This window comes from Oryctolagus cuniculus, chromosome 10, assembly GCF_964237555.1.
Source record: "Oryctolagus cuniculus chromosome 10, mOryCun1.1, whole genome shotgun sequence".
NCBI lineage: Eukaryota > Metazoa > Chordata > Mammalia > Lagomorpha > Leporidae > Oryctolagus > Oryctolagus cuniculus.
In genome coordinates, this window is record NC_091441.1 from 91,735,230 (window position 1) to 91,759,739 (window position 24,510).

The 24,510-nt window shown below is 49.3% G+C and overlaps 1 protein-coding gene across 4 annotated transcripts in view; it reads right to left on the minus strand.

Annotated features, from left to right (window-relative positions):
- The window catches only part of ABHD6 (abhydrolase domain containing 6, acylglycerol lipase), a 76,677-nt gene that overhangs the window by 47,851 nt on the left and 4,316 nt on the right, over positions 1-24,510 (minus strand). The window contains exon 1 of one of the 4 annotated variants that reach the window (XM_008260839.4): positions 10,042-10,178. The exons of 1 other annotated variant lie outside the window; for it this stretch is intronic. The gene's annotated coding sequence lies outside the window, so the exon portion shown is untranslated. Of the gene's footprint in view, positions 1-7,979; positions 8,122-10,032; positions 10,179-24,510 lie in introns of those variants that run through there. 2 more of the 4 variants (XM_008260838.4, XM_002713272.5) reach the window with 2 other exon arrangements.

A 24,510-nucleotide genomic window follows, 5' to 3' on the forward strand; every position in this document is an offset into this window, starting at 1 on the left:
AAGTCACTTGCCCCTTCACCTACAAGGACCCCAAAGTTTTCAGGCTCTCAGGAAGCACCCAAGTTTTATTCCAACACTTCTGTGAACTGCTGTGAGTACATGCCTTGTCAACAGCCAAGGTCACCCCTTAAAGGCAAAGTGCTGGAAAAAGCATCACGAAAGTGACTGTTTTCCACATGACCGATATGAATTAAAATAGCCCTCGATATGCATGAGCTATTACAGAGGCCCAAAACAGAACCTCAGCCCCCCAAAATATTCCCCCACTGCCCAAATAAAATGGAAAGCAAGGAAGGACAAGCATTTGGCAAAGCACTGAAGATACAGCTTAGGACACCTGCTTCCCATATTGGAGCGCCTGGGTTCGAGTCCCAGTTCCTCTTCCAATTCCAGTTTACTGCTAAGGCAAACCCTGGGACACAGCAAGCAATAGCTCAAGTATCTGGGTTCCTGCCACCCACATGGGAGACCTGGACTGAGTTCTGGGCTCCTGGCTTTGGCCTTGCCCAGCCTTGGCTGTCGTAGGCATCTAGGAGTAAATCACCAGAAAGAAGAAATCTGTCTCTCTGCCTTTCAAATAAATAAATATATTTTATTTATAAATATATATTTATATGTACTTTTTAAAAAGATATATTTATAATATAAATAATATAATATTTATTACATATATATTTATATGCACTTTTTTAAAAGATTTATTTTATTTATTTGAAAGACAGAGTTACAGAGAGAGGTAGAGACAGAAAGCAAGGTCTTCCATCCACTGATTCATTCCCCAGATGGCTGCAATGGCCAGAGCTGCATTGATCCAAAGCCAAGAGCCAGGAGCTTCTTGCAGGTCTCCCACGTGGGTGCAGGGGCCCAAGGACTTAGGCCATCCTCTACTGCTTTCCCAGGCCATAGCAGAGATCTGGATCGGAAGAGGAGCAGCTGGGACCAGAAACAGTACCCATATAGGATGCTGGCACTTCAGGCCAGGACTTTAACCCACTGTACCACAGTGCCAGCCCCTATATATACTATTTAATACATATATATATATATATATATATATAAAGGAAAAGCAAGAAAGCAACATTATTGTTTCTGGATCTTTAACTAACTAATTAATTTGAAAGTCAGAGAACAGAGTGACAGAGACAGAAATCATCAATCTTCTGATCCACTTCCAAAATGCCAACGGCAACCAGGGCTGAACCAGGCCAAATCCAGGAGCCCAGAACTCAATCCAGGTTTCCCCCCTGGGCAGCAGGGACCCCCATACTTGAGCCATCACCTGCTGCTTCCCAGAGCACGCTCCAGCACAAAGCTGGCATTGGAAGTGGAGCCAGGACCTGAACCCAGGCATTCTGATACGGGACGTGGGCAGCCCAACTGCTGCAGTAAGCATCCACACTGGGATCTATCGTTTCTGAAGGAGGAAAGCTGGGCTACAAGATTTGCCAACTGCAGGAACAAAGCCAGCGTTCACCAAGAAAGAGCCCTGCTAATGCAGAGGGGCAGCGTGTGACAGGACAGGACACTGGCCCCTGGCATGAAGTCTACCATGGGGAGCCCCTGTGAGCTAATCGCCCACCTTTTTTCTAGCCAGAATCTCCTTCCCAGAGACCTCAGAAGCCCAGGACAATGAGCACCAGCACAGGGATTTGTGGTGAAGCCACCCTCCAAATTCCATACTGAAGAATCAAACACGGCTTTGCTTGAACTTTATCCAAATAAGTAAAACAAAAATCAAAACCTGTGTTAAAAGCATAGAAAACATCACATACAATGTAGGTTAAAATTACAACCCTGTGCTAATCCTTGCAACAAGGAATACGTGTCATGCAGATGTCAAGATGTCAGTATGGTAAGCTCTCAAATTACCTTTGCCTATCCTGGCACTACCACAAAAAAAAAAAAAAAAAAAAAAAAAGCCATTTTTGCAACAACAACAACAAAAAATCTTCTGGCTTCATTGATTTCTGGAGGGCCTCTGGGTCTTCGGGGTTTCTGGTGTTTCTCCCATGAAGGGGTGTCTGTACCTCCTCCCCACTGACTGTTGACAGGCCTCACGTGCCCAGAGCCCCTCACACGTCCTTCAAGCAGCCCCCAGCACCACCGGCTTTGACTTCATGAAATCCTGCTTCTCCTGCAAGAACTGTAATTTTACTTTTCATTGTTTGTTTTGTTTTTGCGAAATGTCCTACAACCTGGGAGAGACAGATCAACAAAAGACAGTAGCTCCAGGAGCCTGGCTGGCCACCAGGGTTCAAAACAGAAGGGTGGATGATGGGGTGGAGCCTAATTTGGTAAATGACAAGTCCATTAACGAATATTTTCCTGTTAGGAGAATTTCTGCTTCCTGCCTATAACCTCCAGCTGTGGGGATCAGATACAGCTAAGCCAGTAATCTAACTCGTGACTATGCCGTCTGGCTGGTTTTCTCTATTTTCTCTACCCTCTCTACCTACCACCATCTTATCCTTTAAAAATCTCTCCAGGGTAGGCATTTAGCCTAGCAGTTAAGAGCCCCACATCCCATATCAGACACCCGAGTTCAACTCCCAGCACCAGCTCCTGACTCCAGCTTCTTGCTGATGCAGACCCTGGGAGGCAGCGGTAACTGCATTCAACTAATTGGGTCCTTGCCACACACGTGGGGGACCGGGACTGAGTTCCTAGCTTTCGGTTTCAGCCTGACCCAGCGCTAGTCATTGCAGCCATTTGGGGAGTGACTCAGTGCACAGCAGAGCTCTCTTACGCGCGCACTCTCTCTCTTTGCCTTTCAAATAAGTTTAGAAACCAATTTTTAAAAAATCTTTCTAGGGGCTGGCATTGTGATACAGCACATTAAGCTGTCAACTGCAATGCCAACATCCCATATGAGTGCTAGTTCTAGTCCCGGCTTCTCTACTTCTGATCCAGCTACCTGTCAATATACCTGGATAAGCAGCGAAAGATGGCCCAAGTGCCTGCATCCCTACCACCCATGTGGGAGACCTGGATGGAGTTCTAGTCTCCTGCCTTCAGTCTGGACCAGCCTTGGTTGTTACAAGCTTTGTTGGAGTGAACCAGTAGATGGAAGATTCTCTCTCTGTCTTTCTCTCTGTGTGTCTCTGTCTCTCTCTCTGTCTCTCTTTTTTCCTGCTCCCTCTCCCTGTCACTTTGCCTTTCAAATAAATAATTTTTTTTAATCTTTCTGGCAGAGCAGGAAGTTAGCCATCTTCATCAGTTCACCTCCCTCCCCAGCCCCCTAGTGCCTCTGCTGTATCCCCCATGCTCAGAGGATTCTGTATGACCACTTCCCTCCCAAGGCGTGTGGGATCTGGGTTCTGGGACGAGAACCCAGGCTGTACCCTCCAGAAGGCTGCAAGCTCCTGGAAGCCAAGTCTGACCTCACCTTTGCCTCTCTCACAGCACTGAGCAACCACTATGCCTTGCCCTTGGCAGACACTTTAAAAACTGCAAACCACAGTCTGCAAAGTCAAAATACAACCAGTCAGTCAGCTGAGCAGCAGCAAGTCCCTGCAGCCAGGGAACAGCCTCAGCTGGAGAGGTCACGGATCAACAGGGCTGGCCCTGCAGGGTCATTCTCTCACTGTTCATTATGGCCACTGGCCTGCCCACCTCTCAAGCATGCTCTCCTACCACTCCCCATGTGTCCCTCTTCTCCTGCCCCAGAACAACCTGCCATCCCCCCATGTCCAGGACACTGGCCCATATGCTCCCCGGGACCCCTTTGCTGCCACTTGCTGGGGAGCTCAGCTCATCCTACAGGCCTTAGCTAGGAAGGCATGACCCCTGTCTGGAAATGCACCTCTGAGGGTTTAGGAACCCAGCTTCAAATCTCTGCTCTGCCACTGAGCAGTCTCGGGATCCTAGCCAGTCACTTAACCTCTGAGAACCCCAAAGTGGGGACAAGAATGAGAGGCTGCGAGCAGAGTTCACGGCAGTGGCGGGCAGATTCGCAGTGCTCAGGCTGGACAGTGGGAAGCGGCTGCCTGCCCTCCCAGGCACAGTCCCCGTCACTCCACGCTGTGCAGCTCAGGGCAGCCAGTTCAGGTGCTTGAGCTGTCGCAAGGCAGGGTCTCCATTTCCATCTTCATGCTGTCACAGTCTGGCCCACTGCTCCGTCCCCAGATGTCTTCACACACACAAAGCCTGCGCCCCATTCTGGGTCTATCACAAGACGATGCCAGACAGCTGCAGCTTCTGGAAAACCGCCCACGAGCCAGGGTGGAAGTTACTTTGGGTGCTCACTTCACAAAGAAAGGATCCCAATCTGCAGCAGTGGAAGGACCTCTGCCCGCACCTCCCACACGCTCCCCTCAACCAGCAGCGTCCTTGGCACAGCACATGCAAGCACCCTTGAGCCTGGGACAAATCCCTGATGCTCCCAGCCTCGGGCAGGATCACCCACCACGTCCTCTGCCATCGAAAGCCTGAGATGTGCTCCAGAGGGTTTCTGAGGGGTCTAGCTGAGGAGAACACCTTGAACTTCTCTGAAGAAGTGACTACACCCATGGTCAGAAAGAGCTTTCACGTGAAAATCCTGTCCAGATCAGGTTTCTCAGCCACAACACAAGTGTGCCTGGGGGGGTGGGGGGGGGCAATATGAGTGCTTGGCCAGAGCCCTGGCCCTGGCTACTGCATGCTACCCACCAGTTTAACAACTGAGCATGTCTGCAGATGCTGACAAGGGTACCCCGGGGACGGCGGGGGGAGCTCTTCAAGACCTGAGCCCGTTCGGCCCAACTCCTTTCTTTCTGCCTCAGTCAGTCAGGGAGGAAGGTTTTTAGCTGCTCACAAAGTCCTCCTTGAAACACTGCCTTCCGGTCCCCAGGGAGTTTTGTTTCGCTCACAGTCTGGAGGGCAATTGTTCCCAACCCCAGCTGCATGTGAGAAGCCCCTGGAGGGCATCACAAAAAAAACAAACCACCAGGGCCAGCGCTGTGGCATAGCAGGGTAAGTCTCTGCCTGCGACGCTGGCATTCCATATGGGCGCCAGTGTGAGTCCTAGCTGCTCCACTTCTGATCCCACTCCCTGCTGATGGCCTGGGAAAGTAGTAGAAGATGGCCCAATTGCTTGGGTCCCTGCACCCATGTTGGAGATGTGGAAGAAGCTCCTGGCTCCTGGTTTTGGATTGGTCTAGCTCTGGCTGTTGTGACCATCTGGGAGTGAACCAGCAGATGGAAGATTTCTGTCTCTCCCTCTCTCTGTCTGTAACTCTGCCTCTCAAATCAATAAATCTTGGCTGGCGCCGCGGCTCACTAGGCTAATCCTCCGCCTGCGGCGCCGGCACCTGGGGTTCTAATCCTGGTCGGTTGCTCCTCTTCCAGTCCAGCTCTCTGCTGTGGCCAGGGAGTGCAGTGGAGGATGGTCCAAGTCCTTGGGCCCTGCACCAGCATAGGAGACCAGGAGAAGGCACCTGGCTCCTGGCTTTGGATCAGCACGGTACGCCAGCCACAGCATGCCGGCTGTAGGGGCCATTTCGGGGGTGAACCAACAGAAAAGGAAGACCTTTCTCTCTGTCATCACTCTCTCTTTGTCCACTCTGCCTGCCCCCCCCCAAAAAAAAATCAATAAATCTTTTTGTTTTTTCTATTTGTTATTTTTTTCTTTTTTTCAAGATTTTTATTTATTTATTTGACTGGTAGAATTATAGACAGTGAGAGAGAGGGGGAGACAGAGAAAAAGGTCTTCCTTCTGTTGGTTCACTTCCCAAATGGCTGCAACGGATGGAGCGGATGGAGCTGCACCGACCTGAAACCAGGAGCCAGGTGCTTCCTCCTGGTCTCCCACGCGGGTACAGGAACCCAAGCACCTGCGTCATCTTCTACTGCTTTCCCAGGCCACAGCAGAGAGCTGGACTGGAAGAGGAGCAGCCGGGACTAGAACCAGTGCCCATATGGGATGCCTGCGCAGCAGGAGGAGGATTAACCTAATGCGCTATGCCGCTGGCCCCTCATATAAATAAATCTCAAACAAACAAACAAAAAAACCCCACCAATTCAAGAGATCAGAATCAGTTGATCTGAACATGGACCTTTTTTTTAATTCCTTAGGTGGGCTTAACACGCAGTGAGGATGGAGTGAGTCATGTCTTTTTTTGTTTGTTTTGTTTTGTTTTAAGATTTTATTTATTTAGTTGAGAGGTGGAGTTACAGACAGAGGCAGAGAGAGAGAGAGACAGGTCTTCCTCCCGTTGGTTCACTCTCCAGATGGCCAATCCGAAGCCAGGAGCCAGGTGCTTCTTCCCGGTCTCCCATGCGGTGCTGGGCCCAAGCACTTGGGCCATCTTCTACTGCCTTCCCAGACCATAGCAGAGAGCTGGACTGGAAGAGGGGCAGCTGGAACTAGAGCCGGCGCCCATATGGGATGTCGGCACTGCAGACAGAGGATTAACCTACTGCACCATGGCACCGGCCCCCGAGTCATGTCTTTTGATTCCACCCTCTCCCCCACCTTCTGGTTCTGGCAGTGCCAAAGCCATTGAGGCAGCCACAGTGGGGTCAAGGGGGTTTATTAGCCTGCCCATTCTTGACCATGACATATCCTCTGCATACTTTGTTTCCTGGCCTGCATGTGACTTGCTGGAGAGAATGGAACCTGACCTACCTTCAAGCAGCCTTCCTGAAGCCTTATTGATCCACACACTGCTATCCTACAGAACTTTCTTCCAGGGTGAAAATGTTTTCTATGTGCTCTGCCCCCCACAGCAGCCACTACCATGTATGGCTATGAAGTACTTGAAATACAAAGCAATTAATTTTGAATCTGATTTGATTTGAATTCATCTGAGTTTAGATAGCCACATGTGCTAAGGGTCACTATCCTAGGAAGCTCAAAAAGTATGTCTATCCCTACAGTCACAGAAATTAAATCCTGAGGGGCCGGTGCTGTAGTATAGCAGGTTAAGTCACTATCAGAAGGACCGGCATCCCATATGGATGTCAGTTCTAGTCTCAGCTGCTCCACTTCTGATCCAGTTCCCTGCTAAGGTGCCTGGGAAAGCAGTGGAGGGTGGCCCAAATGCTTGGACCCCTGCACCCATGTGGGAGACCTGGATGAAGATCCTGGCTTCTGGCTTCGGACTGGCCCAGCTCCAGACACTGTGGCCATTTGGAGAGTGAACCAGTGGATGGAGACCTTTCTCTCTGTCTCTCCTCTCTGTCTGTAATTGTCTTTCAAATAAATAAATCTTTTAAAAAAATTAAATCCCATGGCCTCAATTCCCTAGAAGAGTGAAATTTACAAAAGTTTTTATCTTCACATATGTAAACTCAACAGTCTCAAAATTATCAAACATTATCCCAATTTCCAGCAAGTAAGACTCAAGGTAGGAGAAATTTTAAAATATAAAATGTTCGACACATTGCTTCTCGGCCTTTTGGCTAAGACCAGGTTTAAAATGTTCGACTTGTATGGCTAGCTTCCTAGAATATTCCAAATACTTGGCAATGAGAGGGCCATCTCTGCCCCCATTTTTTAATATGCCCCCTTGTAATAACTAATTTAGTCACCAAAGTAATCAGGAATTTGGGAAGGAAGAAAAACATAACAAAGTGGATTTCCACTCTTAGCTGCTTGCTAGCCTTCAAGGTTAAAACACTCAGCCTTGCTTTTCCTCCCTCCAAACACAAAGACAATCTTGGCTGCTAACCTCTGGCCCCCAAGAAAGGCCTGAACCCACACAGTGCAAACCCCAGACCCCTCTAAGGTTCAGTGTGTTCTCGTATCGTCAGATTTCTTAATGACTTGCAACTGCGCAAACTGTTTTCCCACACTCATTCTGGGCACACAGATCATCTCCAAACTCCAAAGTTCATAAATTTTGGGAGTTACAAAACAGGGAAGGCCGATTCTGCCTCTTACTGCCAAGGACGGCGCTGAAGAAGGCCTCATGGGCTCTTCCGAGCACAAAACCCACTGCCTTCTGCTTGGCCCGAACTCCCTTGCCCACCTCTACGCAGCATCAACAGGAGCCACTTACTGAGGACTTGGTATTTCTCCAGTCTTTCACCACAGCAGCCAGCTATCACTCAGTCTTCCCCGTCATAGCCAATGTGTTCTGAGGGCTTACACACACGCTGGGCGCCGGGCAGTATTTTATCTGAGCGCTACCCCTGCTCTCTGAAGCAGATACCGTTACCAGAGGCTTAGGTAACCTGCCAAAGGCCGCCCACAGAGCTAGTAGCAGAGGTGAGATCTGGACTCACGTCTGTCTGACTTTCCAACGGGAATCTTTTGGACTATAAACAAAACAAACACGCTGTTACAATGCAGGTACCAGGCTGAGTCCTCCTCCTCGAGGTCAGGCTGCAGCTCAATGAAGGAGTTTGAGGTTGCAGGGCTCAGAAATCCGGGGCCTATTATCAGCTCAGAAACCACACCTCTGCCCCCTCTCTGATTCTCTCTCTGCCTAGGGAGGCACAACTGCACCCAAGAGGACAAGACAGACGCATGCAGTAGAACCTTCCAGTGCCACCATGGGTGTGGGGGTAGGAAAAGCTTTCAGCTGGGGGCAGGGAGGAAAGCAGGGGACTGGTCCTGGAGGAAACAGCTGGGCTGGACCAAAGGGATAGGTGAGGTTTAGACATCAGAGTTCCAGGAAGGGCGTCCCCAGAAGAGGAAACCGCCTAAGCAGCAGTGAGAAGCCTTGGGTGTGCTGGCTTGACCACAGCAAAGGAAGCAGGGAGGGAGTGGGAGGGGGTGGTCAGGTTGCAGAGGGGGAAGGGGCAGGGTCTCTAGGGGGCAACACTAGTGGGCCAGGGCAGCACAGGGCGCCCAGGAGTCCCCAGTTACCCAGGACCTGCTCTGCATATCCAGCAAGTCCCTTCTCATCTCCTTGAAAATGGTACTGAGGACCCCTTGTCAGTCTGAGCTCTTGATGCTACTACGGAAACAAGTTGGTGCCAGGATTACAGGTTACTCGTTTCTGATTTCTAATTTCCTATATTATAAAAATGTCGTTGGTAAGAATTTATTCGTTAAAACTGGGGGAAAGGTCTAGTGGTTCAGAGTGAGGTTAGACTGCCTGTGGAAGCCTCACTGGCCTCCTCTGAGAAATGAGCCCAGCAGCGCACCTGCCTCCTGGAGCTCACCGGGGAGAGGCAGGTAACCTTTGATAGGTTAGGCCACGGCCTGGCACCGGGTTCCTGCTGCTTCTACCTCTGCTATTAACTACAAACTATTTTAAACCTCCAGCCAGAGGGAGCTGGCCATTAGGGAGTTCTGAGGAAGCCAGGAGGGTAAGAAAGATGCTGGCTACCAGGCCTCAGCTGGGGGAGGGCCTTCCTCTATTGCCCTTCTTAACCACTCGCCTAACAGGCCATAGAAGAGCTCAAAGCACACATCCCCTGGATGCACAGCCTGCAGACCCGCAGGTGCCTCTTCCTCCCTCCGGGCCACCTTCTGCCAACTTGGCCTCCCCTGCCCGTGTCGGGGTTCGGGGGCGTAAATTGTGCAGGCGTTCGGCCCTGTACCCGGTGTCGCACAACCCCCATTTCCCTGGCAACAGGGAAGCCCCGGCTGCTAGCGGCGGCGGGGGATGCCCGGGTGGCCGGCGGGCAGCGGACTGTCCCAGCGGCTGCACCGGCATCCTGAGCCGGGGGTCTGGGGAGAAGGAGGAGCAAGGGCCGGCTGGGGTGAGGGGTGCTGAGAGGCTGCGGGAGGGAGCTATCAGCGGAGAGCTCTTGGGGGTGCAGATGTCTAGGGCGACGCGGGGGAGGCGGCACGGGGCGTGACGCCCGGAAGGGCGAGCTGCAGCCCCTCTCCAGCATGTGGGGGCGACCGGGGCGCACAGACCCCCAGCCGTGCCGGCGCGGGGAAAGAGCGCACAGGGGCTGGTGCAGGGGCGGAGGGGGCAGAAGCGGAGTCGACAGAGGGCGCAGGTCGCCATCGGTCGTCACCGTGACCCTGAGCTGATGGAGGCTGGCAGCCCAGACCCGGGAAGTAGGGGGTGGGTCACGGGGCCAGCGGGGGCGTCCCCGGGTTTCCCTCCTGGGCGCGCATCTCCCGTCCCGTCCGGCCCCGCCGGCGCTCACCTGACCGACCTCAGCCGCCCGGATCGCTGGCCCACGGCTCGCACCCGGCCGCGCAGGTACCCGCGCTGCTCTCAGCTGCCGGCGCCCAGCTCACGCACGACTCCTTAAAGGCGCAGCGCGCTGGCCTGCGTCCTCCGACAGAAAAGCCGGCCCCGCCCGCCCGCCCTCCCGCCCTGGCCCCTCGCGGCGTCCCTCGGCAGCCGCCTTTGCGCTCGGGGACCCCGGGGAGCGCTGCCTCCTAGCCCCTCCAATAGAGTTGGAATCCTGCCCAATCCGACCCAGCAACCCGTCTCCAAGCCAGGCCGGAGCCAGGCCAGAGCATGAGCGCCTACTGTGTTTCAGTGGGGCAGATTCGAGTCACCCCGCCCGGGAGGAGCTCGCTGCGGGGAGGTCCTTGCAGTCCCGCGAGCCGCACTTCCCCCGTTCGAGCCCGGAGTCCGCGGGGCTTGCGCGCTGTGAGCACCTACTGTGTGTCTGGAACAGTAACTCGGAGAGAGAACAGGGTTCACCGGCAGGGAAAGCAACCAGGTGCTCCAGCATGCGATGCTGGTGTCTTAGCTGCTGTGCCAAAGAGCACCCTTGCTTGGTCCTATGAGATAGCGCTTGGAAGGCACCGAGGCTCAGGGAGGGGAGGGCTTGCCCAGGGGCTCAGTCCGTAAAGAACAGAACTGAGAGTTCCAGTGCAGGACTGCCTGACTCCACGATGCATGGGGAAATGGGCGCCTGGAGCTCCTCTACCACCACCACTGTATGGTCATGTCTTCCTTTTAGGGACAGTAAACCTCAGGTTGGCCTGGCTACGCCTTCCTGTTTTCCTTCTCTCAACTGAGACATCATTTCCTCCAGAGAGCCTTCCCTGATGCCCCCGTTGAGCTCACACTGCACCGGTACTTCTGCCATCAAAGCGTTACTGAGCACCTACTGTGCCTGTGGGGCTCTGCGCAGTGATGAGCAAAGAAGAGCCCAGAGCCGAGCCTTCCAGGTCTCTCGGCTGCCCTGAGTCCTCGGCTGCTCACCGGCAGACGTGGGTGGGACCAGCGCCTGGCAGGCCTCTCTTGGCCATTTAAGTTCACCGCCAAGGCCGTGTCCTCCAGGCTGGCGAGGCTTGGCTGAGTTGGGCAGCTCTTGGGTTTTAGGAACAGGATCTGGACAAGCAGCTCCAGAGACGTGGGGGAGGGGCTTCTTGGGCGAACAATGGGCACGCCAGCCTACATGTCAGCACTGCTGGGATTCGCCCAGAGCTGGGAGCAGTCTCCCTGGCCTGGCCTGGGACATCTTCCTAGGCATTGCTGGCCACCTCAGCACTGAGACAGCAGAGGCTGCGTCCAACTCAGTCCCACCCCTCTGGCACACCCCTCCTCACTGGTTAAATGGATGAGGCTCAGCAGCCGGCCACCTACAAGCCCAGCACTCCTGAGCACGGGCAGCATTCACCAGACAGGTATGGTGGCGGGTAAGGGAATGAATCAGTGAATGACTTCCTGCTAGGCTGCAGCCTGGATGCCAGCATACCCTTCACCTGGTGTATTTCACAACTTGAAAACAATTGTTTCAGTTTTTTAAGTTTTTTTAAAGATTTTATTTATTTATTTGAGAGGTAGAGTTACAGAGACAGAGCAAGAGAGAAAGGGAGGGAGGGAGGGAAAGGTCTTCCTTCCGTTGGTTCACTCCCCAAATGGCCGCAATGGCTCGAGCTGCGCCAATCCACAGCCAGGTGCCAGGAGCTTCTTCCTGGTCTCCCACGTGGGTGCAGAGGCCCAAGGACCTGGGCCATCTTCTACTGCTTTCCCAGGCTACAGCAGAGAGCTGGATTGGAAGAGGAGCAGCCAGGACTAGAACTGGCGCCCATCTGGGATGCCAGCACCGCAGGCGGAGGATTAACCTACTGCACCACAGCACCAGCCCCTGTCTTTTCAGTTTTAAAATGTTCCCTCTTCAAAATCTTCAAAATTGGCAGTTCATCCTTCTAGCCCCTAGCCTGTGGCTCCCTACAGGCCTCCAAGTTTCTATATCCAGATGTTATCATCCCGCCCCACACAGTCTTATATTTGGACATATGTCGTGAGCCCCAGGGGGGAGTCACCTCCTGGGTGAATCTTCTTCCCCAGATGACTGACAGGAGAGAAGTCTTAATCACAGTGAAGCCAAGGAGGCCAGAGGAGATGAAGGCAGGCATTTGCAGGCCCTCTCTGAGTCAGTGCTACCCCTGAGCACTGACCGAGTCACCGGGGCAGGTGGGAGGCCAGGGAGCAGTCCCAGGGGCCACCTCCTTTCCAGATTGCATCTTCAGTCATCAAGCAGAAACTTATCAGCTGTCAGTTCTCTCCCAGGCATTGGGAAAGAATTCTGAAACCTCTCCCCCGCCAGCAGACACAAGCAGAACTCCCTAGGCTGTGCCCTGCCACAGTCTGTGGCCATCTCCAGGACTCAGCAGTACATCAGTCAGAGCTGAATGGTGCTCACAGTGGTGACTGCTCAATGAACACTTGTTATCTGCAGGCACTGGGCACCAAGTCACTTGGTCCTCCCAAATACCCTAGGAGATGTACTAACCCACTTCACAGACAGAGGCACTGAGGCCTGGAGGGATTAACTGGCTCACTCAAAATCCCATACCCAGCAGATGGTGGGGTCTGGAGAAGAAAAAGCATGCATTCATTCATCAAGCGTTACTGAGAAACTACTACATGCCACATTAGCTGTAGGTGAACACAGACACACTTCTTGTTGGTCTGTTTTCTGTCGCTGTTAACAGAACACATGGGACTGGATAATTTATAAAGGAAAAAAGGTTTGGTTAGCACACAGCTCTAGAAGTTCAAGAACATGGCACCAGGGTCTGCAGGGCTTCTAATGAGAGTCTCGTCCAACTGCATCTCATGGCAGAAAGCGGAAGAGCAAACAGGCCCAAGTGGAAGAGAAGTATCTGTGCGAGAGTGAAGGAGGAACCAGGTTGATTTGCAACAGCTTGCACTTTTGATAAATAACTCTCATGAGAACTGCCTGAGAGTGGAGCCCCCATGATTGCATTCCTTCTTCAAGGCCCCACCACCTCTCAACATTGTTGCTTTGGGAAATGAATGTGTTTTGGTGGGGACAAATCATATTCAAACCATAGCACATTTCACGCCTTCAAGGACTTGGAGTCTATTTACAAGAATTAGAGGGGTGGCAGGTGGTTAAGATACTGCTTGGGATGCCCACATCTCATCAGAGGGCCTGGGTCTGAGTTATAACTCTGCTCCGGATAACAGCTTCCTGCTAATGTACACCCTGAGAAGCAGTAGGTGATGGCTGGAGTACTTGGGTTCCTTCCATCCACATGGGAGACCCTGACTGAGTTTCAGGTTCTAGGTTTGGATGTGACCCAGTCCTAGCTGTTGTGGGCAGTTGGAGAGTGAACCAATGGAAGCCTTCTGTGTTGTCTCTGTCTCTCTACCTTTTAGGGGAGTGAACCAGAGGGTGGGAGCTCCCTGTCTGCCTTCCAATAAAACAAATGATGGACTCTCACAAAGGCCCTCTCAGCAAGCTGGAAATGTGTACCGGAGAAGAATGAAATCCACAGGTACTGTGTGTACACAGATGGCAGCTGGGCAGCACTCCCAGGTTTATGAGCCATTTACGCACTCCATTCCACAGGAATTTGCAGCGTGGCGACTCTGAGCCAACCACTGAGCCCTCTGGCCCGTCTGTAGCTCTGCTGTCTCCGCCTTGAAGCAGGCTTCCCTGATCACCGAGGCAAAGGTAATCATTCCCCCACCCATATCCCTGTAGCACCCTGTGCACGATCATCTATTTCTTCATTTAGGTTACTCGACTGCACTGAGCTGTGAGCCCTTTTCCACTCCCATTGCCCCAGGGAACAGCACATGAGTGGCTCAGAACAGGCGACTATTAAATAGCTGCAGTGCGCCGAGCTTTTCCTGCGTGCCTCACTTGGTGCTCAGTGCTGTGTGTACATGATCTCACTGCACCCTCCCCGCAACTCTGTGAAGGGGTACATTTTACAGATGAGGAAAAATTTTCAAACTTACTTGAGGGGAGTCTATTTGCAAGAAGGAAATATTAGAAGGGTGGCAGGTGGCTAAGATACTGCTTGGGATGCCCACATCTCACATCAGAGGGCCTGGGTTTGAGTTATAACTCTGCCCCCGATACAGAGACAGATGATAGACAGATAGATATTCACTTCTCAAATGCCTGCAAGTCCAGGCCTAGGCTGGAGACCAAAGCTGGGAGCTGAGGGCCAGTGCTGTGGCATAGTGGATAAAGCTACCGCCTACAGCACTGGCATCCCATATGGGTGCAGGTTTGATTCCTGGCTGCTCCACTGCCAATCCAGCTCCCTGCTAATGTGCCTGGGAAAGCAGCAGAAGATGGCCTAAGTGCTTAGGCCTCTGCACCCATGTGGGAGACCCAGAAGAAGCTCCTGGATTCCAGCTTTGGACTGTCACAGCTCAGCCGTTGCAGCCATTTGTGGAGTAAACCAGCAATGGAAGATCCCTCTCTCTCTCTCTTTTCGTCTCTATTTGCAACTCTGCTTTCAAATAAACAAATACATCTTTAAAAAAAATGTATATAAAAACAAAAGTTGGGAGCTGGGAATGCAGTGCAGGTCTTCCACACAGGTGGCAGGAACCCAGATACTTGAGCCATCACTGGAGCTTCCCAGGGTCTGTGCTGGCAGGAAGCTGGAGTCAGGAGCCAGAGCCAGGAACTGAATCCAGGTGCTTCAATGTGGGTCATAAGCTTCTTAACCATCTGGCAAAATACTGACTCTCAGATTTTTTTTGAAGCTCAGAGAGGTTAAATAACCTATCCAAGGTCACACAGCTAGTCATCTATACTGCCAGAATCCAAAGTTGTTTATATCTGAACACGTCTATGTTCTGACCGCTAAGCTATATGCTGCCATAAAGAGTAATGAATCAAACATAAAAGTCAGAACAAAGTCTCTCCTTAAAAAAGCTTTTACACAGAAACCCGTGACATTTTTAAAAAATTGTTCAAATCCTTACTGTTTTTTTTTTTTTTTAAGATTTATTTATTTATTTAAGAGGCAGAGTAGCAGACAGAGAAAGGGAAAGATAGAGAAAGGTCTTCCAACTGCTGGTTCACTCCCCAAACGGCTGCGACTACTGGAGCTGGGCTGATCCAAAGCCAGGAGCCAAAGGTTTCTTCCAGGTCTCCCACAAGGGTGCAGGGGCCTAAGCACTTGGGCCATCCTCCACTGCTTTCCCAGGCACATCAGCAGGGAGCTGGATTGGAAGTGGAGCAACCCAGACTTGCCAGCGCCCATATGGGATATTGATGCTGCACATAGGGGCTTTACCCACTATACCACAGTGGCAGCCCCTGAAATCCATGAAATTTTAACTTTTTTAAGAAAAAATTTATTTCCTAAAATTAAAATATTGCTTATTTATTTACTTATTTTTTTAAAGATTTTATTTATTTGAGAGGTAGAGTTACAGACAGTGAGAAGGAGAGAGACAGAGAGAGAGGTCTTCCATCCATTGGTTCACTCCCCAGATGGCCACAACGGCTGGAGCTGCACTGATCCGAAGCCAGGAGCCAGGTGCCTCTGCCCGGTCTTCCATGTGGGTGCAAGGGCCCAAGCACCTGGGCCAACCTCAAATGCTCTCCCAGGCCATAGCAGAGAGCTGGATTGGAAGAGGGGCAGCCGGGACAAGAACTGGCGCCCATATGGGATGCCGGCGCCACAGGCGGAGGATTAACCTACTGCGCCACAGTGCCAGCCCCCTATTTATTTACTTATAAATTAAATGTTTATTAAGCACCTACTTAGGCATAGGACTTAAGATGTGGAAGATATGATTTAACTCCTTCCTGCTAAACCATGGGATGGATTAGATGAAGGTACTTGGGAAAGTTCATAGGAAAAAACAGAAATAAAAATACACTTGGTGGCAAAAAAAAATTTGTGAATTCTATGCAGTTTTTTTTTCTTTTTTTAACTTTTATTTAATGAATATAAATTTCCAAAGTATAGCTTATAGATTACAATGGCTTCCCCCCCATAACTTCCCTCCCACCCCCTGTTCTCTCTCCCCTTCCATTCACATCAAAATTCATTTTCAATTCTCTTTATATACAGAAGATCAGTTCAGTATATATTAAGTAAAGATTTTAACAGTTTGCACCCACATAGAAACACAAAGTGAAAAATACTGTTTGAGTACTAGTTATAGCATTAAATCAGAATGTCCAGCACATTAAGGACAGAGATCCTACATGAGGAGTAAGTGCACAATGACTCCTGTTGTTGACTTAACAGTTGACACTCTTGTTTATGGCGTCAATAATCACCCTAGGCTCTTGTCATGAGTTGCCAAGGCTATGGAAGCCTTTTGAGTTTGCCGACTCTGATCATATTTGGACAAGGTCATAGTCAAAGTGGAAGTTCTCTCTTCCCTTCAGAGAAAGGTACCTCCTTCTTTGATGACCTGTTCTTTCCACTGGGATCTCACTTGCAGATATCTTTCATTTAGGTTATATATATATATATATATATATATTTTTTTTTTTTTTTTTTTTTTTTTTTTTTGCCAGAGTGTCTTGGCTTTCCATGCCTGAAATACTCTCATGGGCTTTTCAGCTGGATACGAATGCCTTAAGGGCTGATTCAGGCCAGAGTGCTGTTTAGGACATCCGCCATTCTAAGAGTCTGCTTGCATCCCGCTTCTCATGTTGGATCGTTCTCTCCCTTTTTTTTTTATTCAGTCAGTATTTTCAGACACAAGTCTCATTTATGTGATCCCTTTATGCAGTTTTTTTTTTCAAAATATGCATAATCCATAAACTTTTTCAAGAACCCTATATACATGGATTTTAAATTTTTTGCACCAAAATAAATTTAGTTTTTAATTCCATTTTCCCACAAAATTTTAAAAGCACCTTCAATGGCAGACGTTGGCCTAGTGGTTAAGGCAGTGGATGGGATGCCCACATCCCCTATGAAAGTGCCTGTGTACTGTTTCCTGTTAATGCACACCTAGGACGCAGAAGGTGATGGCTCATTCTTGGTTCCTTGCCACCTGATGGGAAACCTGCTTGAGTCTCCAGTTGCCAGCTTTGGCTTGGCCCAGTCTTGCTCACACTCTTTTTCTCTCTCTCTCTTTCTCTACTCTCAAATAAGTTAAATAAATAAATACATAAAAAGTAATAAAGGTACCTCTGTGACCTGAAAAAACAACATCAATGCAAGACTTACATATTAAGAGTATATGACAATACAAGCTGACCTATACATTTATAGAAAGAAGGACTCAATGACAAGATTCTAGAATTATAATTCTTACTACATTGATTCATTTGTTGAAAATGCCAATTGAGGGGCTGGCGTTGTGGCCTAGTGGATTAAGCTGCAACTTGTGAGGCCAGCATCCTGTGTAGCCACAGGTTCAAGTCCCAGCTGCTTCATTTCTGATCCAATTTTCTGCTAATGTACTTGGAAAAGTAGCAGAAATGGCCCACGTGCTTGAGCCCCTACCACCCATGTGGGAGACTTGGATGAAGCTCTAGGCTCCCAGCTTGAGCTTGGCCCAGCCATAGATGCTTTGGCCACTTGGGGAGTGAACCAGATGATAGAATATCTGTCTTTCTCTCTCTCTCCGAAACTCTAGCTTTCAAATAAATAAATAAATATTTTGAAAGAGAAAAGGAGGAGAGGAGGGAAGGAAGGCCGGGGAGGGGAGAGAGAGGGAGGAGGGGGAGGAGGGGGAGGGAGAGGGAGGGAGAAGGGAGGGGAGAGGGAGGGGGAGAGGGAGGGGGAGGGGGAGAGGGAGAGGGAGAGAACCAACCAAGGGGCAAGCATTTAGCTGAGATAAATGCCCAGGTTCAAGTGCCATATCTGCTTCAGATTCTAAATTCCTGCTAATGCACACCCTGGGAGGCAGCAGGTGATGGTTCAAATAGTTGAATCTCAGCCATCCATACAAGAGACCTGGATTGAGTTCCAGGCTCCTGGCTTTGACCCGGCCCAGCCCCAGCTGTTTTAAATATTTTGGGGAGTTAACTAGTGGAAAGAAGATCCCTATCTGTCTCTCTGCCTTTCAAATAAATAATAATTTTTTAAAAAGGAAATGCCAGTTAAGCACAGCCCTGGCCAGAGTCTCCTGGATGAGAAGGAAAGGAGAGAGTGTGACTGCTTAGCTTACTATCTGATAAACTCAGAATTCCTAAGCACCTGAAAAGAAGACTTGTCCAAAATGTGAACCTAGACTTTTAAAAAGAGGGGAGGGAGATTACAATCCAGAACTGTTTGTCTCAAATGCTAAAGCCATAAAAGAGTGGATCTCAATTTAAATTTGGGGGCCAGTGTTGTGGCACAATGAGCTGTGATGCCAGCATTCTATATCAGGTTCAAGTCTAGGCTGCTCTGTTTTGGATCCAGCTTCTTGCTAATGTGTCTGGGAAAGCAGCAGGAGATGGTGCAAATGCTTGGGTCCCAGCTGCCCGTGTGGGAGAGCTAGTGGAACTCTAGGCTTCTAGCTTTGGCCTGGCCCAGCCCATGCTGTTGTGGCCATTTGGGGAGTGAACCACTGAACTGAAGATTCTCTCTCTCTATCTCTCTCTCTCTCTGTGTGTATGTTTCACATTGTTCCTTTCCAAAAAATAAACACTAAATATTTTAAAAATTATTTTTAAAAACCTAGATTTGGAGCAAGAGGATGAGTAAGAATGGAACTGAGCACGTAGAATGTTACCCGATGACACAGGAAAACCAAAATTACAAATTCCCTATTTTCCTTCATCTTCATCACTGAGCAACGAGGGTTCTAACATCACAAAGAGGAAAGCTGGGCTCAGGGTAGAACAAAAGATGGTGAAAGAGCACCAGACAATTTAACTGAGTTCAAGTTACCAGACCGAGAGAAATTACTGAGGCCAGCATTGTGGTGTAGTGGGTTAAGCTGTCACCTGTGACACCAGCATCCCATATGGGTGCTGGTTCAAGTCCCAGCTGCTCGACTTCCAATCCAGCTCCCTGCTGATGGCCTGAGAGAGCAGTGAAAGAATTCCAATCTTCTCAGTGGCAACAATGGAAGCCAAAGATGTGAAAACGACATCTTGAGATGTGGATACCCAACACTGCAACAGCAAACATGAAAATACAAATTAAAAAACTAAATGAACTGATGGCTAGAATACTTGACTGACTGAACTTGGCAAGATTTACTTCAGGAAAAAGAAAAATGACCCCATTAAGAAGAGGTGGAATGAAAGCAGTGAAGAAATTGGTAAGCACCGTAAATCTAAGCGAAGTTGCCAATACGAAACAATAATGAGAATAACAATTAATATGTAATTTGTGGGTTTGGAACAAAAAGGTAGGAAGGAGGTGACTGGACTTAAAGTGTTTGAATGCTTTGCATTTTGTGGCAAGGGAATGGAGATACTAGCTTCCATCTGTGTGAAATACATGTAGTAAAATATCACTGGTAGTCACTAAAATTCGAATAAGATGCATAACTTTCAAACCAGTGGAAGGAAAATGGCATAAGCCAATGAGAAAGAAACAGACAAACCAGTCATCCAAAAGAAGCACATGGAAAAATGAAACAAAAGAAGGGCAGTAGGGGCCAGTGTTGTGGTGTTGTGTGTTAAGCATCATTTGCAAAGTTGGTGTCCCAAATTAGACTGACAATTCCAGTCCTGGCTCTTCCAGTTCCAATCTAGCTTCCTGCTAGCGTGCCTAGGAAAGCAGAAGTTGGCCTCCCTGCTCCCATGTGGGAGACCAAGATAGTTTCTGCTTCCTGGCTTTGGCCAGGCCAAGACCCAGCTGTTGTACAGGGTGAACCAGTGGATGGAAGATCTCTAGCTCTCCCCATCTCTCTGACTTTCAAATAAGTAAATAAATCTAAAAAAAAAAAAAAAAAAGTGACATATCATAAGCCAGGAATGCCAGGGTAGTTCACTATTAGCAAACACAGAAATCTTCAAAAGTTCATGGAAAATGGAAAATGTACTTCATGAAAAAACTACGCATATATTTTCAAGTTTTTTGCATCAAAAATAAAACTTTTCTTTCAATTACATTTTTCCAGCAACTTTTTGAAATAATCATATATTCCTGTAGTAACAACATTAGCATACTGAAGAACTGTAAGATCATCTCAATAATTGCAAAAAAAGTTATAATAAAATTCAATAATCCCTTATGGTTATAACTCATAACTAACTAAGGTCAGAAAAAAATACTTCCTGACCGGTTAAAAGGCATTTACCAAGAGTCCACACAAATGTTCTCAATAATGAAAAGCTAGACTGTTTCTTTTGAAGTCAGAAACAAGACCATTGCTATCACAATTTCAACTTTTCAAGAAAGCTGAAAAACTGATCCTAAGACTCGTATGAAAGGGCAAAGATCCGGGGAAAGCCAACATACTCCCAGTGAAGAATGAACAGAAAATATCAAGACTTACAATAGGGTCAGGTGTTAAACCGCAGGAGTTAAACTACAGCTTGGGACACCCACATCCTGTGTCAGAGCCTGGATGCTAGTTCTGGCTATTTTCCTGCTTCCAGCTTCCTGATAATGCAGGCTCTGGAAGGCAACAGGTGGCGGCTCAGGTAGTTGGGTCGCTGCCACCCACTTGGGAAACCTGGATGGAGTTCCAGCTCATGGCGTCCACCAGGTGCACCCTGGCAATGCGGGCATGTGGAGAATGAGCCAGTGGTTGCAGATGCATATTCATTCTCTCTCTCTCTCTCCCTCTCTCTCTCCCTCTCTCTCTCTGCCTTTCAAATAAACAATTTAAAAACCGCAATATAAATTACAGAGGCAGACTCGCACACACAGAGAAACTCATTTATGACAGAGGTGGCACTATAGGTCAGTGGCAAGAGGAGGGCTATCTGGCAGAAAGTGCTGAGACAACTGAGTTTCCATATACAGAAACAGGGATTTGCTAATTCTCTCCAGCTGCTGTCCCAAAATTAACTTAACAGGGATCGAAGACAGCAATCTGGAAGGCAAAACTGTTGGAAGACAACACAGGAGACTAACTTTAGACCACCTTTAGTCACCTTTGCTTGCCAGCACTTGGCACAGCCAGATTTTCTAATCCAGTGGGTGTCGTGATCCTAATCCTTGTGCCCACGATGGCTGCTGAGGTTGAGCAACTCTTTGTGTACGTAGTTGCCATTTGTGTTTCCACGTCTGTGAAATAACAATTTGTGTTCATGTCATTCCCCACTTGTCTTTGTCTTAAAGGCTTGTAGTTATATGTGTGGCATAGCTTCTCCCAGTCTGTGGCTTCTTTTTAATAATTTTCTCTAGTGGTTTTAAAGAAACAGACATTACTTTGAATTTAGTTGCATTAACCTTTATGTTTAGTACTTTTCAAAACAAATTTTAATTAATTAATTTTACTTATTTGAAAGGTAGGAAGACAAAAAGACAGGGATCTTCCACTGGCTTGTTCACTCCCCCAATTCCCACAACAGTCAAGGCTGGGTCAGATTGAAGCCAGGCACCAGGAACTCAATCCTGGTGTTGCATTTGGGAGGCTTGACTCTCTAACCCACAGTTTCTTCTACGAAAAGAAGTAATGATGAAGAGCTGCTGACAGCAGAAGCCTCATGGGGCTGCTGAGACGTTCAAGCTGAACAATGTATGTCAAGGTTGGCACAGATGACATGTACATCAGGTCAGCTCCCAGCGTCATCGGCGCTCACACACCATGTGTTTATTAGGCATGCCCAGTCCTTAGAGGGCCTGAAGACTGTTTAACTAAGCGACAGGTATAGGGCTAGTGCTGTGGTGCAGTAGGTCAAGCTGCTGCTTCCAATGCTGGCATCCCATATCAGAGCACAGGGTCGAGTCTCAGCTGCTTCATTTCCAACCCAGCTCTCTGCTAATGTGTCTGGGAGAGCAGTGGGGAGATGGCCCAAATAATTGGGCCCCTGCCACCCACACAGGAGACCGGGATGGAGTTCTAGGCTTTTGGCTTCAGCCTAGCTGTTGCGACCATTTGGGGAGTAAACCAGCAGATGGAAGATCTTTCCCTCCCTCCCTCTCTGTTTTCTTTAAATCAGTTATAGAAGAGATTTTTCAAGTGGGAAATCAACAGGTAAAGTTTACACAGGTGTGGGCATGTGTGTGGCATGCAGGACAGAGCTATTCTGGCTAAGAAATATGCATTTTTGGGCTGATATTGTGGCACAGTAGAATAAACCACAACCTGCAATGCTGGCATCCCATATCCAGCTGCTGATTCAGGTCCCAGCTCTATGCTTTTGATCCAGTGGACTGATAACGCACCTAGGAAAGCAGCAGAAAATGACCCAAGTACTTGGGACCTGCCACCCATATGGGAGATCTGGATGGAGTTCTAAGCTCTAGGCTTCAGCCTGGCCCAGACCTGAGCTGTTGTGGCCATTTGGGGAGTGAACCAGCATATGGAAGATCTTGATTCTCTCTCTCTCTCTCTCATCTCTCTGCTTTTCAAATAAATAAATATTTTTAAAAAAAGACAAAGCAGGCCGGCGCCGTGGCTCAATAGGCTAATCCTCCACCTTGCGGCGCCGGCACACCGGGTTCTAGTCCCGGTCGGGGCGCTGGATTCTGTCCCGGTTGCCCCTCTTCCAGGCCAGCTCTCTGCTATGGCCAGGGAGTGCAGTGGAGGATGGCCCAGGTGCTTGGGCCCTGCACCCCATGGGAGACCAGGAAAAGCACCTGGCTCCTGGCTCCTGCCATCGGATCAGCGCGGTGCGCCGGCTGCAGCGGCGGCCATTGGAGGGTGAACCAACGGCAAAGGAAGACCTTTCTCTCTCTGTCTCTCTCTCTCACTGTCCACTCTGCCTGTCAAAAATAAAAAAAATAAATAAATAAATAAAAAAAAAAGACAAAGCACACATTTCCCCAGGGCTTCCTGCTGGATGCCCCACAGGCCTCATTTCAGCCTCCATACTGTAATCATATTGAACACATCTTTCTTTTCCTTTTCATATGCTGATGGACAGAAGGTACTACTTCGGCCTGTGATTGACTGGAGTGTCTATTCAACAGGTCAACGATGCTTGTTTGTGAGTTACAGAACCTGGCCCTCCCCAGTCAGCAAGCCCAGAGGGTTGCATCTGTTGCAACAGAATATAAAGGGATGTTTAACTAACAGCACAATAAGCATGGGCTCCAGGCTGAGTGGGCTTCATCTTGGTTCATGAAACACTGAAATCTCTTAACACAAAACTTAGCCCCTTTCAGATCCCAGCCAAATAACATTTTGTAGCTGCTTAGTTGTGCAGAACATCCTGCTTGCCCTTCTAGTGATAAAATTCAACCATCAAGGAACTGCATTGATGTCCAAGACTGATAAAACACCCTGTTATCAAGCTGCGGCCGGCGCACCGCTCTGATCCGATGGCAGGAACCAGGTGCTTTTCCTGGTCTCCCATGGGGTGCAGGGCCCAAGCACTTGGGCCATCCTCCACTGCACGCCCTGGCCACAGCAGAGAGCTGGCCTGGAAGAGGGGCAACCGGGACAGAATCCGGCGCCCTGACCAGGACTAGAACCTGGTGTGCCGGCGCCGCTAGGCGGAGGATTAGCCTAGTGAGCCGCGGCGCCGGCCTGTTATCAGGTCTTTAACTGGCTCAAGCACCTGTCTACTCCTGACTTGCTGTTTGTCACTTCCTCCACAGCCCTGCCTCCCTTTCGCACTTCATAAAGACCCCGGAGATGGCCCTCACCAAACAGGATGGTACTTCCTGAGACCCCCGTCTGCTACCTTCCTCATCACCTGGAGGATTAAGCTTTCTCTTGCCTTTATCCACAAACCTTACCCTTGTTATTCTGATTTGGCACCACTGACATGGGCTGGACTTTCAGTAATAATATCACCCATGTCACTGTACCAAGACACCTCTTAGTTGTCCCTGATGTCTCCTGGGGCCTTTTAAGCACCCCACCATGTAGCTGTTTTTTTTAAAAAATTTTTAAATTAATTTTTTAAGATTTATTTATTTATTTGAAAGTCAGAGTTACACAGAGAGAGAAGGCCATTGCCAATTGGGCACAATGGCTGGAGCTGTGCCAATCTGAAGCCAGGAGCCAAGAGCCTCTTCCAGGTCTCCCATGTGAGCACAGGGGCCCAAGCACTTGGGCCATCTTCTACTGCTTTCCCAGGCCACAGCAGAGAGCTGGATCAGAAGTGGAGCAGCTGGGACTTGAACCAGTGCCCATATGGGATGCCAGCACTGCAGGTGGTGGCTTTACCTGCTATGCCACAGTGCCAGTCCCTAAATTTTTTAAAAAACATTTATTATTCATCTTAAAATCAGAGTTACACAGAGAGAGAAAGAAGACAGAGAGAGATTGGCCAGCGCCACGGCTCACTAGGCTAATCTTCCGCCTACGGCGCCAGCACCCCGGGGTTCTAGTCCTGGTCGGGACACCGGATTCTGTCCTGGTTGCCCCTCTTCCAGGTCAGCTCTCTGCTATGGCCCGGGAATGC